Raw genomic sequence first — 22,396 nt, forward strand, 5'->3', positions numbered from 1 at the left:
TCTAAGATTCAAAATCATGACGTGAGTATTTCTGAGTCTGAGTCTAAGATTCACAATCATGACGTGAGTATTTCTAAATCTTAGTCTAAGATTCAAATTCATGACGTGAGTACTTCTGAGTCTTAGTCTAAGATTCAAATTCATGACGTGAGTATTTCTGAGTCTGAGTCTAAGATTCAAAATCATGACGTGAGTATTTCTGAGTCTGAGTCTAAGATTCAAATTCATGACGTGAGTATTTCTGAGTCTGAGTCTAAGATTCAAATTCATGACGTGAGTATTTCTGAGTCTAAGATTCAAATTCATGACGTGAGTATTTCTGAGTCTGAGATTCAAATTCATGACGTGAGTATTTCTGAGTCTGAGTCTAAGATTCAAATTAATGACGTGAGTATTTCTGAGTCTGAGTCTAAGATTCAAAATCATGACGTGAGTAATTCTGAGTCTGAGTCTAAGATTCAAATTAATGACGTGAGTACTTCTGAGTCTGAGTCTAAGATTCAAATTCATGACGTGAGTATTTCTGAGTCTGAGTCTAAGATTCAAATTCATGACGTGAGTACTTCTGAGTCTGAGTCTAAGATTCAAAATCATGACGTGAGTACTTCTGAGTCTGAGTCTAAGATTCAAAATCATGACGTGAGTATTTCTGAGTCTGAGTCTAAGATTCAAATTCATGACGTGAGTACTTCTGAGTCTGAGTCTAAGATTCAAATTCATGACGTGAGTACTTCTGAGTCTGAGTCTAAGATTCAAATTCATGACGTGAGTACTTCTGAGTCTGAGTCTAAGATTCAAATTCATGACGTGAGTACTTCTGAGTCTGAGTTTTAAATTCAGACTGATGATATCGATGAATATGCATAATAATTGATAAAAAATAGATTATACTCATTTCAAACTCAATTTTGTTTGTCTAAATTGTTAATTTCAACAATTATATTCTTTTTGGATTTTCTTTAACAGTTCGTATTTGTCAGTGTTCTTTGTATGTCATTCAGCAAAATATTCTGGTCTAAATTATGGTACTTATGACAATACATACTTTTTTAGGATTGAACAAATTGATCTACTCTTTCATTTTGAATTTGAATTGGTCGACTTATTTAAAAAAATCAATCGTATAACGTTCCATTTACTCTTCTAAATTATGATGTGCATACTTTGGGGTATAAGATAGGTTGATCCTGGAAATAAAAATCGCACGGATGTTTGCGAAGTCTTTATAGATCGCCGATTTAGATGGAGTTTTTGACCGGCAATCTAAGGCATTAAACTGGTAATAATATCAGTATTAGGCAGTGAGTTGTTTTCATTTATATGCAAATCGCAGACTCGGTCTGGGAAGCAAGCAAGTATATAGGTAAGGATTTGTATTCAATCAAGGATATTATTTGCAGAAAACGTCATTCAGCATTTGTATTGAAGCTCTTTTTATAGATGAAGATTGAGAATATACTATTAATCTAAAAATTGTTTCTGATATGCAAATGAAAGTTGATGTATTTTTTATTGAAATATTGTCTCTTATATTGACCATTGATACATGGATAAGACGTCACATTTTTCTCACATTTTATTGGCGTTATGACCCTTGATTAACACAAGCAGGCTTTGCGTATATTCTTTAGAATTCTCTTCAAATTCTCTAGCAAATACATTTTGCTTACTAAATTCTATTGTTATGCCATGATGACAACCCAGTTTCTATGCAAAATAATTCCACACATATAAGTCGTCTGCAACACTGACAGTTCCATCACTGAACAGAGAAGGACTTTTACTTCAATAACAGTGCACTATTACAATGACGTCAAAGATCAATGATTTTGGATAAATTTACACTGTGTGGTATTTTTACTCTTAAATTAATATATTTGGTAAATTTTGCAAACTTGTGCTATGAATGGAAAGAACAGGGAATACAATTATTCAGTTAACTATTGCTCGGAATTTGTTTTCATTTTTTTTCTTTGCTTTGCACATCGACCTTTATTCCGATTAGGATATCTTGTTTCTTTTAGACATGTATTACGCTTGTGCGGTCAGAGTTGGTAAACACTTTTTTATTCAATGACAAGAATTATAAATCTGGTTCAAATCAAGATGTTTCCTAATTGATCTTATTTAATAAAATATTAATGATGTTTTTTACACACATTGCACAGCGAGCGTTATTTCGTGCAGGTATTGAAACTCGGCAAATTAACAGACGATTATTAGTGTCATGATTATATAACTGGTTTGCATTCGATGAGTATGGGTGTCAGTGTTGACATAAATATGCCATCTTGCATCTGCGGACAGATGAGATCAATCCACGATTGTCGTTAAAAACGGTGGTGACTGTTTAACCAGCTTTTTGATGACAATGCGGGTCAGTGATAACATACACAGACAATAGTTTCGAAGACAAAACGTTTCTGTCGCGAATCATACTGTAGTATTTGTGTTCGAAGAAGACATTGCAAACTACGATGTCGCTTATATACCCGTTTAATAAACCAAGAAACTAAAAGAGCCTAATATACGATCGCTACATATATGCAGAAGACAGAAGAAAACAGTACGATCAAATTCAAATTCACTAGCAAAATATACAATATATACGCAAAATGAAAAAATATATATAATTGCAGATATCTTGTCTGATAGTATTTTTAAAACATATATCGGAGTCAAAATTTCGATATGTTTGACTTGCTACTTTTTATTTGGATCTTCCCAGTTGTAATTATGTTCGAAATGTGTTGCTTGTATTGCGTTTATTAAGCTTTATGTTTGCTATAGATCAATAATTAATGCAGTCATTTAGATCGAATGTGGATCGAATCCATTATTTTTGACTTCCTGCTTTTACCTGCATTCTTGCTTCGATATGAGTTTTTTATAGTAAACGAATTTATTTGAGTGAACATGTTAAAATTTGACCATTTTGTAATTAAAACTTTCTACAATAGAAATATACCGTGTTATGGGTCGGTTTGGTACAGAATCCCGGTTCTAAAAAAAAATCATAGAAAAAAGTAAAGCCTACCTACGTACTCTATGTTTCGTAGATTTAAGTAGAAACAAAGAATTTATATATATTTATGCCGTACATAGAATTGGCATCTCACTGCCGTACATAGCCGCATATAAAACTCCGAATTATGCAAACATTAACAGGAAAAAAAGGCGACTGAGCGGAATTGTTTAACTCTACGGCCAAGGAAAAATGACAATTTGCAATACTGAATACTCTTGAGTAATCTTGAATATGACCGTGATGACCTTTATTTATTTGTGAGACAGAAGCACTTTATTGGTAAAAATACTCATTACCGCGTTAAATGCTGACAATCGTCGGTGATAGCAATGCGTTTAGATTATTAACGTCTTTGGATGACACCGAATTTTATTTTGGCGTCCGATGCAACAAAGTATAAATCTAAAATGTAACTATTCAATAATCTTTAAAACATACCATGAAGAACTTTATTTGTAACGATACTTGTTACCGTGTTAAATGCTCCCAAACGTCTGTTATAACAATGTTGATATATTGATTACGTCTAGGGGTGACCGAACAAAGGAACGCTATGCTTCAAACATACCATTCATTGAAATTTCTCATTCAATGCATTAAAGTCAGCATACGCAAGTTAATTAGTGAGGAAATCCATATTGTTTCACATGTTTACAATCTGAAATAATGTTTTGGTACAATAAGTTTCACTTTTCAGTCAGTGTTCATGACATGATGTGCAAAATAACACGGTTGAATCTGCAATTTCAAGTAAAGCAAAAATAACTTTGATGTAACATTTACTCGGAAGGATACATACCGTATTGTTTTGTATACAATTTTAAAACTGGACATAGAAGCGACTTTCAAAGGATATCATTTCTTAAATTATTCTATTTCATTATACAATGGTCTTAAGCCTATTTTGGTCATCGATTATCGAGTTGATGCAGTGTATAATGTTGTTTTCTAAACTATCAATAAAAACTATATGAGTGCAAGTGCGCTTTGTCAAGAACAGAATAATTGAATCCTGTGTGTTGTGAGAATGCAAATGGTGAAAGTTATGTTTATTTTTATAATTATATCTATTATATCTATTATTATTATTATTATTATTAATATTATTATTATTATTATTATTATTATTATTATTATTATTATTATTATTATTATTATTATTATTATAATTATTATTATTATTATTATTATTATTATTATTATTATTATTATTATTATTATTATTATTTTTATCATTACTATTATTATTTTTATTATTATTATTTTTATCATTATTTTTTTTATTATTATTTATGTTTCATTATTACTATTAGTTTATAGTATGGGGAAGGTGGGGGGTATGATATCAGGTGCATTCCACCCTAAATCAGTTTGTTGATCTATTCTGGAGCTTTTGATTAAATGATATCCGTTGTAGTTATTGACACTCGGCTTCTGAACAAATACAATTGACGTTACGGTTTAATATTCCATCAGATAGGATCTATTAGCAATAAAAATGTTGCCCCAAGTGTCATAGCTTATACTTTATCAGTAATAATTTACGAGGGTTCACATAAGACGTCATTGTAAATCTAGATATTAATCATTGGGAACGAGGTGTATCCTTTCAGATTCAATTAGAACATCACACTGTGGCCTATTAATATGTCACTGATTGCGATGCATGCGAACTGTTTTCAAATGCAAAAAAAAAAAATAAGAGTTTTGTTGATTTAATAAATTGAATTGTGCATTAAAAGAATTAATTAAAAAAAAAGCTTAATTGTTTTTGTTATAATTTTATATTGCCGTTGACAAAATCGCTGATTTTACATAAAAGATGATTATTTCAACCAACTTTATTTAAATACTAACCGTTGTTTCGATATCTCTTGTTACCAATGGAATGAATATTTTGAAAAGACAATACCGCGTATTTAAGCAAGCGAGTAAAAGAAACCTCGTACAGTAATGTGGAAAATTTATTAAACATAACAATACAGCAAAAAGAAAGAAAATAAGTTAGGCAATGGTTTTAACATTTAAACATATTTTGGTCAATGCATATACGCATAAGTTCATTATGAGCAAAACTGAAACGCATTAATTCATTAGGCTTTTTAAAGATTATAATGATGTTTCCTATCATATGGAAAATCCGACGCTTGGCACCATTAAACACAGTTGAAAGTCTAGTTTTCAAAGAGTGCTTCATTATTCTGCTGTCTATCAAGTACAAAAAATCTACCAGAGTATTCAATGTACTTTAACACTATTCAACACTTGCAAATTGTCGTCAGAAAAAACCCTTTCCCATGGCAGCAGAAGTTAAAACTATTTCCTTCACGAATAATTCTTGCCTATTCATGTTTGCTGTTTACGGTAGCTAAAAGTCGATTCTATGTAAATCTTTTCGAAATTTGAATAAAATCAATAATGTAATTGAAACTAAAAAGACAAGACCAACTTTCAGCTGTGATCGTGAATACATTCAACGTTCAAAAGACAGTGTCATAAAAATGATAAACCCGATAAACATTCAACACTTCAACTCGGTCAGGAGAAAAATGCTGATACAATCTCCTTATTCTAAACCATTTATTTACCAAAAGTTATACATTAAATATTCATTAAGCTCTACCGAATGGGCGAGGAAATGGTGAAAAATGAATGATAAAGTCAATAAAATGGACAAAAAGAAATCATATACTTTTAAAGATGAAGTGTTTAAAGCTACTGTCCGTAACTAAGCAAAAATAGATACTTCCAGGAAAACGATTTTAATGAACTCAAATATCAACTTCAAATTGTGAAGCACAAACTACCAGTCACAACATTGGAACATTTCGTATTTATATACATTAAATTCTTTCAATTTACAATGTAGTTTCATTGATACCTTATCTCCTTTGTTCGATTGCTGTTTCTGTTGTTGTTTTTTCACAGCTGTTTATATCCGCCTCACTAGGAGTTCGATTATAACTGTGGCAGACTCATAATGAAAGTTAATAACAGTTTTTGCGTTCACAATAGCCAGGTCATGATTGTTTAATGGGTTGTACCAGCTATGTTCCTTTTTATTGTGAAATACACTGTGCTTATTTTTTGTCCGGATATCATGATCAAACAATTTCAATACAGTTTTGTACCTTTTCCAATGTGTATTATATTTGTTGTTGCAAATGATGGGCACTTTTAGCAGCCGACACATTCCATTCGGCGGGATTCTAGATTGGTAAGAAGAAAAAAAAAATTCTGTAAGACATTTAACATTCATTTCAACGGCAACTTGTAAATGAAAAGCACACACGCCGTTTTCCTAGATTTGATCTTGTCTCCTCAAGTTTGAATTCCATTGAGTCTGTGGCAGACACATTAACTGTGTCAACTTTTGACATTCTTTTCACTCCGATTAAAATAAATTAAAGGTGTAATATTAGTTACACTGTTAGTAGCTGGGGGGGGGGGGGGTACGTGATATACACCCCCAGTGGTTTCATACCATGCGAGAGCGAATGTAAATATAGTGATAACATTGTTTGACAGCATATATATTTTCTCAGTAAGGTTATATTAAATTACAACTGTTAAAGAAAGATGTATCACAGTCAATAAATGTAATAATAAGAAAAACAACAGCAGTTAACTGTTTCTAACACTTGTTTTTTAACAATTTCTTGAAGGTAACTCCTCAGCACAATTTGCAGATTTCTTGTTGCATCGAAGCGTCTCTTCTGAAGCGTCATTCATGTAGGAGGTGAGATATTATTTGATACATGGATGCTATAAAGGATAATCCGAAAACTATGTAAGTGTATATGCAGTATTTTGTCTCCAGTTCTGAAATTTAATCAAATGAATCTCTCGTTACGATATCTGTGAACATACTGTTAGAAAAATTAAAATTACGATATAAAGTGTTCCTCTTTATCTATGATGATTGGTATTATATGTCCGTATAGTTACAGTTCATTTTTCAATCCCTCTTGATTATATGTTAATTGAAATGCTCCTTTTTCATATATGCATAGCATGAGCTTCCTAAATAATTTTGAAGATTGAACTTTGTTATTCTAAATACTACTACGGTGTCTGGTATTTGTTATAACAAGTTTCCAATAAATTAGAAACCAGTTACAGCTTTGTGTTAACGTTGTTTCTGTACTCTATAAGAAAGCCATATTATAATAAGAAAGATCTGTATAGATCTGTACAGTAGTTTTTTTTTTTCTATTCTATTTGAAAGCGAAACAACTCTGATTTACAGTAGTTTTATTGCTGTATTGGGAAGCCATTTCAGCGGTGTCTTAAAATTAATGTGTAGTCTACATTATAAAGCCATAGCAGCTTTGTCGACTGCTATTTCATCTATGTATTTAAGTATTTTTTTTAATTGTTAAATCTCTTTAATAGCTATGACATTGAGTAGTTCATCAAAGAAATAAGCCTCTACAGATATGTCTTAAAAAAGTTTCTCTTGTATATGCACTAGCACACACAGCAATGTATTAATATAGTTTCTCTATTATATGAATAGGCCATTACAGCTGTGTCCTTATTAAAAGTAGTTTATTAAGAAAGATTTGTTTCGCTAAAGTTCGTCACCAGTTGGTAAAAGGTGTAATACGTCAATCAGGAGAACACCGGACTAAAACTAGAGTTACCACATGGTGTTGATAAACATCCCAAGACACCAGATGAGTGGAGTTGCCTCGTTTAAACCACACACACACACACATACAGACACAAGAAATGTCAAACAAAACCCATAGGACCAATTGTTCATGCTGACCAACATTCATAATAAGTTTCATGTGTAAAGCTATGGTACGTTTGGAGCTACTTGCATCTGTATATGTTTTAGACCATTATATTCTAAGTCAAGGGACAAAACAATTGTAACCTTGGGTTGAATATCAAATAATAATGCAATTGAATAATTTTCCATGCTTTTCAACATTCCTTTTATGTTGCATTGGTGTAGATCCGATTTTGGTGGTATACATGCGACACAATATTTTTAAGAAGGACGGAGTTTATTTTCTTACCATTTTGTACTTCATCAAGGACAATTATTTGTGTTAGATCGAGTTAAATGTCAAAAACCACAGTACCGTTGTTTAATCATATTCCTGTACAGATTTAAAAACGTATTAGTCACTGGATGCGACATGAGTTTAGAAAGAAAGATTGATGAGACGCGGCGTGAATGCAAAAGTATCATGCAATATACATGGACAAGCCCAGTAGTCGATCGTTCAAGAATAAACCCTGTTTAAAGCACAGGGCAAGGGCTCAAACGACAATGAACTATAGACACAAACATATTAATATCAAATTAAACAATACAATCACAAAAACAAAACTACACTACATACACAAATACAAACACCACAAACAAACCATACCCTTATCCAAATTAGCGTTAAATGATTGGATTCTCACCGTCAGTGAAACAAGAGTTCACCTCAAACTTAACTCTTATATGATCCTCTGGTATATATCTCGGAGTATACTAGCTTTAATGTATAGGAATTTACTGGATAAAGACCTGAGTAGACTCGGCTTACTGACTGTTCAAAGGCCGTAATCCCGCCATTTATCGGTAAAGCTATTTTGATGAGCGTGCAGTATGTCTGACATGTTTTGCCTGTATTTTTAATGGTTGTGTCTTAAGTTCATTTTCGTTCGAGCCCTTATCTTGTGCCGCTAAACAGGGTTATTTTTTGAGTTTTCGATTTTATTGTCTTATTAATGAAATTATATTCCGTTAAAAACATTGCATGTTAGGTCATACAATATTAACGAACCATACTGATTTTTCATTAACTTCTGTCAATTTTATTTGTCACGCGCATGTATCAATTAATGCACTTAATACAACAAAAACGTCACTTACAAGAAAAATACAAACGCGATTCCACTCAAAACCTTGCAACATAAATAGATGTTTAGACGCGCTGTCAAATATCGCCCACGATCAAGCTTATTTGGAAGTCAGTTTTCGCTCTCGCATTGTGTGAAATTTTGGAACCAACTCGAAATAGTTTAATCATATTAAAACAGTTTACTGAAGATACTCAGCCATTCGCATATTTACAACACAAACACAAGTTAATAAACTATGATTTATTTCTTGAACAAATGTATGTAGCGTCTAAATCATTATGAAAAAATCTTCATACCAAGGAAAAGATACAAGTATTGAGATCCAGTCTCAAACATTAGTCTATGCTTGCCTTATGAAACATTTGTAAACTTAGAAAAGGCTATCTACTCACTTAAACATTGTTTAAGCAGTAGGGTTATATGAATAGATGGGTTTTATATTGAAGTTTTCTTCAAATCCCGCTACAAAAGAAAAATTGAAGGGACACAACGAAATGACATGATAATTAGTTGATCACAGATTGTGTCCCAAAATAACACAAGAAAGGAGGTTGGACCATATCGGGATACGGTGAACACTTATGCAACAACTAATTGGGAATACACCAGACATGCTTCAATTCATCACTTTTTCTTTTCTTTTTCTTATTTTTTTTATTTGCTTCACGTTAGTTTAACAATTATTGAAATAATTCCGTACGAAAGTGATCACTTCTTCCAATGCTTTTTGACGTCTATACATTCCCCGATGTGGTCTCACTAGAATACCAGACATGGCCATCTGAACCTACGGTTCAAGGAAATTGCTTCACTAGATAACATGGTATGTCAAAACATTCCGTTGTAAAATTTACAATTATTGGTATAAAGTCATGATACTTTGCAATCTGTTTAATAATAACTTGTTTAATGTGAAACATTTAGTGTGTTTCTATTCAATGACATACCTCGTGCCCTAGTAGCGAAATGCCGTTGGTTTTTAAATATGAAAGATTGGTCTCGCAAGAGTATTAGGGTCCATATACACGTCATGAAACTATATACCACTTTACACAGGTTGATGAAATTTTGCACACGAATAGATTTTCTGGAATTGTTATTGACAGCCTCTGTTGGTTAAATATCAAACAGACAATGAATTTCTGTCAAGTATTAATATTCTCTCTCTTCGGTTGCTCAGTCGAACAGTTCCCCAGTTATTAGTTTCTCCGAAGAGTGTGTAAAAACAACCTGTGTTTATAAATGTAATCAAAATTTGAGGTAAACTGTGAAACAATTATTTCGCTTCTGGGTCTGTTACAATGTTATGGGTTGATTGTAGTCCTCCTAGATTGTTTCAGAGTATCTGGTTTTTATGGGCCTCTGGATGTTAACGCTCCTTGATGTCGCTACCGTACTTGTCCCTGTTGTTTTCATTGATGTATTAAACACCGTTAACCGGGTTACAGTGCCTGGATGGTATTCATCTTGCGACTTAAGTCAATCTTAGTTCATACATCATTGACTTCATTCACTGTATAGGTCTGTTATTTATAACACGAAATCCGATTGGCTACACCATTCTTAGATCCGAATAAAATCAATATCAATATTGAATACCAGCCCTGTACTAACAGTTGCGTTTATTTAACAGTCACAATTTCAAACTAAGGCATATTTGTATAAAAATATATCGAAAAAAAGTATTATAATTCTTTCCTATCTTTTATATTTACATCCCTGAATGCGAATGCCTCTGAAGTCATTTCTATAAAGTCATTTCATCTTATCTGAAGTGTAAATTACAGACTGTATATATCACGTGTTCTGTCTCGCGTGTTATGTAGATAATTCAACTGGTCATCGAAAATGCATTGTAATGCTCTGCTTAATTGTACAGAGTGACAAAAACACAGACGACATTTCAAATGCACTCTATCTGCTGAACATTTCCGTATACTAAACTACCGTGTCCTAAGATTTACGAAAAGAAACAAAGCATATGAAAGTGTTCATTTATTCTCCTTTATGCAATAAATAACAACAACAACATGGATTAAACAGATGAAAATATTTAAAGAGCCTTTCTCCTTAAATAAATCAAACATACTACCAGTAAGATTGCAATTCTATTCAATTCTATTACGTTTCCTCGTAATGGCAAGTAAAGCATAATCGTTGGATTTGTTTCTTGTTTGTATTAAATGTGTTGTGTCTCATTTTTGATTTCAATTGTTGTCATGTTTTGTATTTGCGTGAACAATTGACACAAATCTGAGGATAAAACTCATTGAAACAGGTTTGAGACAGTTTTCCCATCCGTTTACATTCGGTAATCCAAACATTGTTAACCTAATAGTATAATTTATTGCTTTTGTAGAATGTTTTGTCTTTTGTAAATATTGCCTGTTGTCTGTTCGAATTTTGACTTCGATTTCTTGACTTCAGTAGGTATGTATATTGTATCCAAAATTATTGATGAAAACTACTTTTCGTTACAATTCATTCGCATTTCTGAGTCTTAGTCTAAGATTCAAATTCATGACGTGAGTATTTCTGAGTCTGAGTCTAAGATTCAAATTCATTACGTGAGTATTTCTGAGTCTGAGTCTAAGATTCAAATTCATTACGTGAGTATTTCTGAGTCTGAGTCTAAGATTCAAATTCATGACGTGAGTATTTCTGGGTCTGAGTCTAAGATTTAAATTCATGACGTGAGTATTTCTGAGTCTGAGTCTAAGATTCAAATTCATGACGTGAGTATTTCTGAATCTGAGTCTAAGATTCAAATTCATTACGTGAGTATTTCTGAGTCTGAGTCTAAGATTCAAATTCATTACGTGAGTATTTCTGAGTCTTAGTCTAAGATTCAAATTCACGACGTGAGTATTTCTGAGATTTAGTCTAAGATTTAAATTTATGACGTGAGTATTTCTGAGTCTGAGTCTAAGCTTCAAATTCATGACGTGAGTATTTCTGAGTCTGAGTCTAAGATTTAAATTCATGACGTGAGTATTTTTGAGTCTGAGTCTAAGATTTAAATTCATGACGTGAGTATTTCTGAGTTTAAGTCTAAGATTTAAATTCATGACGTGAGTATTTCTGAGTTTTAGTCTAAGATTTAAATTCATGACGTGAGTATTTCTGAGTCTTAGTCTAAGATTCAAATTCATGACGTGAGTATTTCTCAGTCTTAGTCTAAGATTCAAATTCATTACGTGAGTATTTCTGAGTCTGAGTCTAAGATTCAAATTCATTACGTGAGTATTTCTGAGTCTTAGTCTAAGATTCAAATTCACGACGTGAGTATTTCTGAGTTTTAGTCTAAGATTTAAATTCATGACGTGAGTATTTCTGAGTCTGAGTCTAAGCTTCAAATTCATGACGTGAGTATTTCTGAGTCTGAGTCTAAGATTCAAATTCATGACGTGAGTATTTCTGAATCTGAGTCTAAGATTCAAATTTATGACGTGAGTATTTCTGAGTCTGAGTCTAAGATTCAAATTCATGACGTGAGTATTTCTGAATCTGAGTCTAAGATTCAAATTCATGACGTGAGTATTTCTGAGTCTGAGTCTAAGATTCAAATTTATGACGTGAGTATTTCTGAGTCTGAGTTTCAAATTCAGACTGATGATATCGGTGAATATGCATAATAATTGATAAAAAATAGATTTTACTCATTTCAAACCCATTTTTATTTGTCTAAATTGTTAATTTCAACAATTATATTCTTTTTGGATTTTCTTTAACAGTTCGTATTTGTCAGTGTTCTTTGTATGTCATTCAGCAAAATATTCTGGTCTAAATTATGGTACTTATGACAAAACATACTTTTTTAGGATTGAACAAATTGATCTACTCTTTCATTTTGAATTTGAATTGGTCGAATTATTTAAAAAAAGCAATCGTATAACGTTCCATTTACTCTTCTAAATTACGATGTGCATACTTTGGGGTAAAAGATAAGTTGATCCTGGAAATAAAAATCGCACGGATGTTTGCGAAGTCTTTATAGATCGCCGATTTAGATGAAGTTTTTGACCGGCAATCTAAGGCATTGAACTGGTAATAATATCAGTATTAGGCAGTGAGTTGTTTTCATTTATATGCAAATCGCAGACTCGGTCTGGGAAGCAAGCAAGTATATAGGTAAGGATTTGTATTCAATCAAGGATATTATTTGCAGAAAACGTCATTCAGCATTTGTATTGAAGCTCTTTTTATAGATGAAGATTGAGAATATACTATTAATCTAAAAATTGTTTCTGATATGCAAATGAAAGTTGATGTATTTTTTATTGAAATATTGTCTCTTATATTGCCCATTGATACATGGATAAGACGTCACATTTTTCTCACATTTTATTGGCGTTATGACCCTTGATTAACACAAGCAGGCTTTGCGTATATTCTTTAGAATTCTCTTTAAATTCTCTAGCAAATACATTTTGCTTACTAAATTCTATTGTTATGCCATGATGACAACCCAGTTTCTATGCAAAATAATTCCACACATATAAGTCGTCTGCAACACTGACAGTTCCATCACTGAACAGAGAAGGACTTTTACTTCAATAACAGTGCACTATTACAATGACGTCAAAGATCAATGATTTTGGATAAATTTACACTGTGTGGTATTTTTACTCTTAAATTAATATATTTGGTAAATTTTGCAAACTTGTGCTATGAATGGAAAGAACAGGGAATACAATTATTCAGTTAACTATTGCTCGGAATTTGTTTTCATTTTTTTTCTTTGCTTTGCACATCGACCTTTATTCCGATTAGGATATCTTGTTTCTTATAGACATGTATTACGCTTGTGCGGTCAGAGTTGGTAAACACTTTTTTATTCAATGACAAGAATTATAAATCCGGTTCAAATCAAGATGTTTCCTAATTGATCTTATTTAATAAAATATTAATGATGTTTTTTACACACATTGCACAGCGAGCGTTATTTCGTGCAGGTATTGAAACTCGGCAAATTAACAGACGATTATTAGTGTCATGATTATATAACTGGTTTGCATTCGATGAGTATGGGTGTCAGTGTTGACATAAATATGCCATCTTGTATCTGCGGACAGATGAGATCAATCCACGATTGTCGTTAAAAACGGTGGTGACTGTTTAACCAGCTTTTTGATGACAATGCGGGTCAGTGATAACATACACAGACAATAGTTTCGAAGACAAAACGTTTCTGTCGCGAATCATACTGTAGTATTTGTGTTCGAAGAAGACATTGCAAACTACGATGTCGCTTATATACCCGTTTAATAAACCAAGAAACTAAAAGAGCCTAATATACGATCGCTACATATATGCAGAAGACAGAAGAAAACAGTACGATCAAATTCAAATTCACTAGCAAAATATACAATATATACGCAAAATGAAAAAATATATATAATTGCAGATATCTTGTCTGATAGTATTTTTAAAACATATATCGGAGTCAAAATTTCGATATGTTTGACTTGCTACTTTTTATTTGGATCTTCCCAGTTGTAATTATGTTCGAAATGTGTTGCTTGTATTGCGTTTATTAAGCTTTATGTTTGCTATAGATCAATAATTAATGCAGTCATTTAGATCGAATGTGGATCGAATCCATTATTTTTGACTTCCTGCTTTTACCTGCATTCTTGCTTCGATATGTGTTTTTTTTATAGTAAACGAATTTATTTGAGTGAACATGTTAAAATTTGACCATTTTGTAATTAAAACTTTCTACAATAGAAATATACCGTGTTATGGGTCGGTTTGGTACAGAATCCCGGTTCTCAAAAAAATCATAGAAAAAAGTAAAGCCTACCTACGTACTCTATGTTTCGTAGATTTAAGTAGAAACAAAGAATTTATATATATTTATGCCGTACATAGAATTGGCATCTCACTGCCGTACATAGCCGCATATAAAACTCCGAATTATGCAAACATTAACAGGAAAAAAAGGCGACTGAGCGGAATTGTTTAACTCTACGGCCAAGAAAAAATGACAATTTGCAATACTGAATACTCTTGAGTAATCTTGAATATGACCGTGATGATCTTTTTTATTTGTGAGACAGAAGCACTTTATTGGTAAAAATACTCATTACCGCGTTAAATGCTGACAATCGTCGGTGATAGCAATGCGTTTAGATTATTAACGTCTTTGGATGACACCGAATCTTCATTTTATTTTGGCGATGCAACAAAGTATAAATCTAAACTGTAACTATTCAATAATCTTTAAAACATACCATGAAGAACTTTATTTGTAACGATACTTGTTACCGTGTTAAATGCTCCCAAACGTCTGTTATAACAATGTTGATATATTGATTACGTCTAGGGGTGAACGAACAAAGGAACGCTATGTTTCAAACATACCATTCATTGAAATTTCTCATTCAATGCATTAAAGTCAGCATACGCAAGTTAATTAGTGAGGAAATCCATATTGTTTCACATGTTTACAATCTGAAATAATGTTTTGGTACAATAAGTTTCACTTTTCAGTCAGTGTTCATGACATGATGTGCAAAATAACACGGTTGAATCTGCAATTTCAAGTAAAGCAAAAATAACTTTGATGTAACATTTACTCGGAAGAATACATACCGTATTGTTTTGTATACAATTTTAAAACTGGACATAGAAGCGACTTTCAAAGGATATCATTTCTTAAATTATTCTATTTCATTATACAATGGTCTTAAGCCTGTTTTGGTCATCGATTATCGAGTTGATGCAGTGTATAATGTTGTTTTCTAAACTGTCAATAAAAACTTTATGAGTGCAAGTACGCTTTGTCAAGAACAGAATAATTGAATCCTGTGTGTTGTGAGAATGCAAATGGTGAAAGTTATGTTTATTTTTTATAATTATATCTATTATTATTATTATTATTATTATTATTATTATTATTATTATTATTATTATTAATAATAATATTATTATTATTATTATTATTATTATTATTATTATTATTATTATTATTATTATTATTAGTAGTAGTAGTAGTATTATAATTATTACTATTATTATTATTATTATTATTATTATTATTATTATTATTATTATTTTTATTATTATTATTATTATTATTTTTATTATTATTATTTTTATCATTATTTTTTTTTTTTTTTATTTATGTTTCATTATTACTATTAGTTTATAGTATGGAGAAGGTGGGAGGGGTATGATATCAGGTGCATTCCACCCTAAATCAGTTTGTTGATCTATTCTGGAGCTTTTGATTAAATGATATCCGTTGTAGTTATTGACACTCGGCTTCTGAACAAATACAATTGACGTTACGGTATAATATTCCATCAGATAGGATCTATTAGCAATAAAAATGTTGCCCCAAGTGTCATAGCTTATACTTTATCAGTAATAATTTACGAGGGTTCACATAAGACGTCATTGTAAATCTAGATATTAATCATTTGGAACGAGGTGTATCCTTTCAGATTCAATTAGAACATCACACTGTGGCCTATTAATACGTCACTGATTGCGATGCATGCAAACTGTTTTCAAATGCAAAAAAAATAAGAGTTTTGTTGATTTAATCAATTGAATTGTGCATTTAGAGAATTAATTTAAAAAAAAAGCTTAATTGTTTTTGTTATGATTTCATATTGCCGTTGACAAAATCGCTGATTTTACATAAAAGATGATTATTTCAACCAACTTTATTTAAATACTAACCGTTGTTTCGATATCTCTTGTTACCAATGGAATGAATATTTTGAAAAGACAATACCGCGTATTTAAGCAAGCGAGTAAAAGAAACCTCGTACAGTAATGTGGAAAATTTATTAAACATAACAATACAGCAAAAAAGAAAGAAAATAAGTTAGGCAATGGTTTTAACATTTAAACATATATTGATCAATGCATATACGCATAAGTTCATTATGAGCAAAACTGAAACGCATTAATTCATTAGGCTTTTTAAAGATTTTAATGATGTTTCCTATCATATGGAAAATCCGACGCTTGGCACCATTTAACACAGTTGAAAGTCTAGTTTTCAAAGAGTGCTTCATTATTCTGCTGTCTAGCAAGTACAAATAATCTACCAAAGTATTCAATGTACTTTAACTCTATTCAACACTTGCAAATTGTCGTCAGAAAAAAACCCTTTCCCATGGCGGCAGAAGTTAAAATTATTTCCTTCACGAATAATTCTTGCCTATTCATGTTTGCTGTTTACGGTAGCTAAAAGTCGATTCTATGTAAATCTTTTCGAAATTTGAATAAAATCAATAATGTAATTGAAACTAAAAAGACAAGACCAACTTTCAGCTGTGATCGTGAATACATTCAACGTTCAAAAGACAGTGTCATAAAAATGATAAACCCGATAAACATTCAACACTTCAACTCGGTCAGGAGAAAAATGCTGATACAATCTCCTTATTCTAAACCGTTTATTTACCAAAAGTTATTCATTAAATATTCATTAAGCTCTACCGAATGGGCGAGGAAATGGTGAAAAATAAATGATTAAGTCAATGAAATGGACAAAAAGAAATCATATACTTTTAAAGATGAAGTGTTTAAAGCTACTGTCCGTAACTAAGCAAAAATAGATACTTCCAGGAAAACGATTTTAATGAACTCAAATATCAACTTCAAATTGTGAAGCACAAACTAACAGTCACAACATTGGAACATTTCGTATTTATATACATTGAATTCTTTCAATTTACAATGTAGTTTCATTGATACCTTATCTCCTTTATTCGATTGCTGTTTCTGTTGGGGTTTTTTCACAGCTGTTTATATCCGCCTCACTTGGAGTTCGATTATAACTGTGGCAGACTCATAATGAAAGTTTATAACAGTTTTTTGCGCTCACAATAGCCAGGTCATGATTGTTTAATGGGTTGTACCAGCTATGGTCCTTTTTATTGTGAAATACACTGTGCTTATTTCTTGTCCGGATATCATGATCAAACAATTTCAATACAGTTTTGTACCTTTTCCAATGTGTATTATATTTGCTGTTGCAAATGATGGGCGCTTTTAGCAGCCGACACATTCCATTCGGCGGGATTCTAGATTGGTAAGAAGACATTTTTCCTGTAAGACATTTAACATTCATTTTAACGGCAACTTGTAAATGAAAAGCAAACACGCCGTTTTCCTAGATTTGATCTTGTCTCCTCAAGTTTGAATTCCATTGAGTCTGTGGCAGACACATTAACTGTGTCAAGTTTCGACATTCTTTTCACTCCGATTAAAATAGAATAAAGGTGTAATATTAGTTACACTGTTAGTAGCTGGGGGGGGGGGGGTACGTGATATACACCCCCAGTGGTTTCATACCATGCGAGAGCGAATGAAAATATAGTAATAATATTGTTTGACAGCATATATATTTTCTCAGTAAGGTTATATTAAATTACAACTGTTAAAGTAATATGTATCACAGTCAATAAATGTAATTATAAGAAAAACAACAGCAGTTAACTGTTTCTAACACTTATTTTTTTAACAATTTCTTGAAGGTAACTCCTCAGCACATTTGCAGATTTCTTGTTGCATCGAAGCGTCTCTTCTGAAGCGTCATTCATGTAGGAGGTGAGATATTATTTGATACATGGATGCTATAAAGGATAATCCGAAAACTATGTAAGTGTATAATTATGCAGTATTTTGTCTCCAGTTCTGAAATTTAATCAAATGAAGCTCGATATCTGTGAACATACTGTTAGAAAAATTAAAATTACGATATAAAGTGTTCCTCTTTATCTATGATGATTGGTATTATATGTCCGTATAGTTACAGTTCATTTTTCAATCCCTCTTGATTATATGTTAATTGAAATGCTCCTTTTTCATATATGCATAGCATGAGCTTCCTAAATAATTTTGAAGATTGAACTTTGTTATTCTAAATACTACTACGGTGTCTGGCATTGGTTATAACAAGTTTCCAATAAATTAGAAACCAGTTACAGCTTTGTGTTAACGTTGTTTCTGTACTCTATAAGAAAGCCATATTATAATAAGACAGATCTGTATAGATCTGTACAGTAGTTTTTTTCTATTCTATTTGAAAGCGAAAAAACTCTGATTTACAGTAGTTTTATTGCTGTATTGGGAAGCCATTTCAGCGGTGTCTTAAAATTAATGTGTAGTCTACATTATAAAGCCATAGCAGCTTTGTCGACTGCTATTTCATCTATGTATTTAAGTATTTTTTTAATTGTTAAATCTCTTTAATAGCTATGACATTGAGTAGTTCATCTAAGAAATAAGCCTCTACAGCTTTGTCTTAAAAAAGTTTCTCTTGTATATGCACTAGCACATACAGCAATATATTAATGTAGTTTCTCTATTATATGAATAGGCCATTACAGCTGTGTCCTTATTAAAAGTAGTTTATTAAGAAAGATTTGTTTCGCTAAAGTTCGTCACCAGTTGGTAAAAGGTGTAATACGTCAATCAGGAGAACACCGGACTAAAACTAGAGTTACCACATGGTGTTGATAAACATCCCAAGACACCAGATGAGTGGAGTTGCCTCGTTTAAAACACACACACACATACAGACACAAGAAATGTCAAACAAAACCCTTAGGACCAATTGTTCATGCTGACCAACATTCATAATAAGTTTCATGTGTAAAGGTATGGTACGTTTGGAGCTACTTGCATCTGTATATGTTTTAGACCATTATCTTCTAAGTCAAGGGACAAAACAATCGTAACCTTGGGTTGAATATCAAATAATAATGCAGGTGAATAATTTTCCATGCTTATCAACATTCCTTTTATGTTGCATTGGTGTAGATCCGATTTTGGTGGTATACATGCGACGCAATATTTTTAAGAAGGACGGAGTTTATTTTCTTACCATTTTGTACTTCATCAAGGGCAATGATTTGTGTTAGATCGAGTTAAATGTCAAAAACCACAGTACCGTTGTTTAATCATATTCCTGTACAGATTTAAAAACGTATTAGTCACTAGATGCGACATGAGTTTAGAAAGAAAGATTGATGAGACGCGGCGTGAATGCAAAAGTACCATGCAATATACATGGACAAGCCCAGTAGTCGATCATTCAAGAATAAACCCTGTTTAAAAGCACAGGGCAAGGGCTCAAACGACAATGAACTATAGACACAAACATATTAATATCAAATTAAACAATACAATCACAAAAACAAAACTACACTACATACACAAATACAAACACCACAAACAAACCATACCCTTATCCAAATTAGCGTTAAATGATTGGATTCTCACCGTCAGTGAAACAAGAGTTCACCTCAAACTTAAGTCTTATATGATCCTCTGGTATATATCTCGGAGTATACTAGCTTTAATGTATAGGAATTTACTGGATTAAGACCTGAGTAGACTCGGCTTACTGACTGTTCAAAGGCCGTAATCCCGTCATTTATCGGTAAAGCTATTTTGATGAGCGTGCAGTATGTCTGACATGTTTTGCCTGTATTTTTAATGGTTGTGTCTTAAGTTCATTTTCGTTCGAGCCCTTATCTTGTGCCGCTAAACAGGGTTATTGTTTGAGTTTTCGATTTTATTGTCTTATTAATGAAATTATATTCCGTTAAAAACATTGCATGTTAGGTCATACACTATTAACGAACCATACGGATTTTTCATAGACTTCTGTCAATTTTATTTGTCACGCGCATGTATCAATTAATGCACTTAATACAACAAAAACGTCACTTACAAGAAAAATACAAACGCGATTCCACTCAAAACCTTGCAACATAAATAGATGTTTTAGACGCGCTGTCAAATATCGCCCACGATCAAGCTTATTTGGAAGTCAGTTTTCGCTCTCGCATTGTGTGAAATTTTGGAACCAACTCGAAATAGTTTAATCATATTAAAACAGTTTACTGAAGATACTCAGCCATTCGCATATTAACAACACAAACACAAGTTAATAAACTATGATTTATTTCTTGAACAAATGTATGTAGTGTCTAAATTATTATGAAAAAATCTTCATACCAAGGAAAAGATACAAGTATTGAGAACCAGTCTCAAACATAAGTCTATGCTTGCCTTATGAAACATTTGTAAACTTAGAAAAGGCTATCTACTCACTTAAACATTGATTAAGCAGTAGGGTTATATGAATAGATGGGTTTTATATTGAAGTTTTCTTCAAATCCCGCTACAAAAGAAAAATTGAAGGGACACAACGAAATGACATGATAATTAGTTGATCACAGATTGTGTCCCAAAATAACACAAGAAAAAGAGGTTGGACCATATCAGGATACGGTGAACACTTATGCAACAACTAATTGGGAATACACCAGACATGCTTCAATTCATCACGTTTTCTTTTCTTTTTATTTTCTTTTTGATTTGCTTCACGTTAGTTTAACAATTATTAAAATAATTCCGTACGAAAGTGATCACTTCTTCCAATTGCTTTTTGACGTCTATACATTCCCCGATGTGGTCTCACTAGAATACCAGACATGGCCATCTGAACCTACGGTTCAAGGAAATTGCTTCACTAGATAACATGGTATGTTATAACATTCCGTTATAAAATTTACAATTATTGGTATAAAGTCATGATACTTTGCAATCTGTTTAATAATAACTTGTTTAATGTGAAACATTTAGTGTGTTTCTATTCAATGACATACCTCGTGCCCTAGTAGCGAAATGCCGTTGGTTTTTAAATATGAAAGATTGGTCTCGCAAGAGTATTAGGGTCCATATAAACGTCATGAAACTATATACCACTTTACACAGGCTGATGAAATTTTGCACACGAATAGATTTTCTGGAATTGTTATTGACAGCCTCTGTTGGTTTAATATCAAACCGACAATGAATTTCTGTCAAGTATTAATATTCTCTCTTTTCGGTTGCTCAGTCGAACAGTTCCCCAGTTATTAGTTTCTCCGAAGAGTGTATAAAAACAACCTGTGTTTATAAATGTAATCAAAATTTGAGGTAAACTGTGAAACTATTATTTCGCTTCTGGGTCTGTTACAATGTTATGGGTTGATTGTAGTCCTCCTAGATTGTTTCAGAGTATCTGGTTTTTATGGACCTCTGGATGTTAACGCTCCTTGATGTCGCTACCGTACTTGTCCCTGTTGTTTTCATTGATGTATTAAACACCGTTAACCGGGTTACAGTGCCTGGATGGTATTCATCTTGCGACTTAAGTCAATCTTAGTTCATACATCATTGACTTCATTCACTGTATAGGTCTGTTATTTATAACACGAAATCCGATTGGCTACACCATTCTTAGATCCGAATAAAATCAATATCAATATTGAATACCAGCCCTGTACTAACAGTTGCGTTTATTTAACAGTCACAATTTCAAACTAAGGCATATTTGTATAAAAATATATCGAAAAAAGTATTATAATTCTTTCTCATCTTTTATATTTACATCCCTGAATGCGAATGCCTCTGAAGTTATTTCTATCAGGTCATTTCATCTTATCTGAAGTGTAAATTACAGACTGTATATATCAC

This window comes from Mya arenaria, chromosome 7 (genome assembly GCF_026914265.1).
Source record: "Mya arenaria isolate MELC-2E11 chromosome 7, ASM2691426v1".
NCBI classification, from domain to species: domain Eukaryota; kingdom Metazoa; phylum Mollusca; class Bivalvia; order Myida; family Myidae; genus Mya; species Mya arenaria.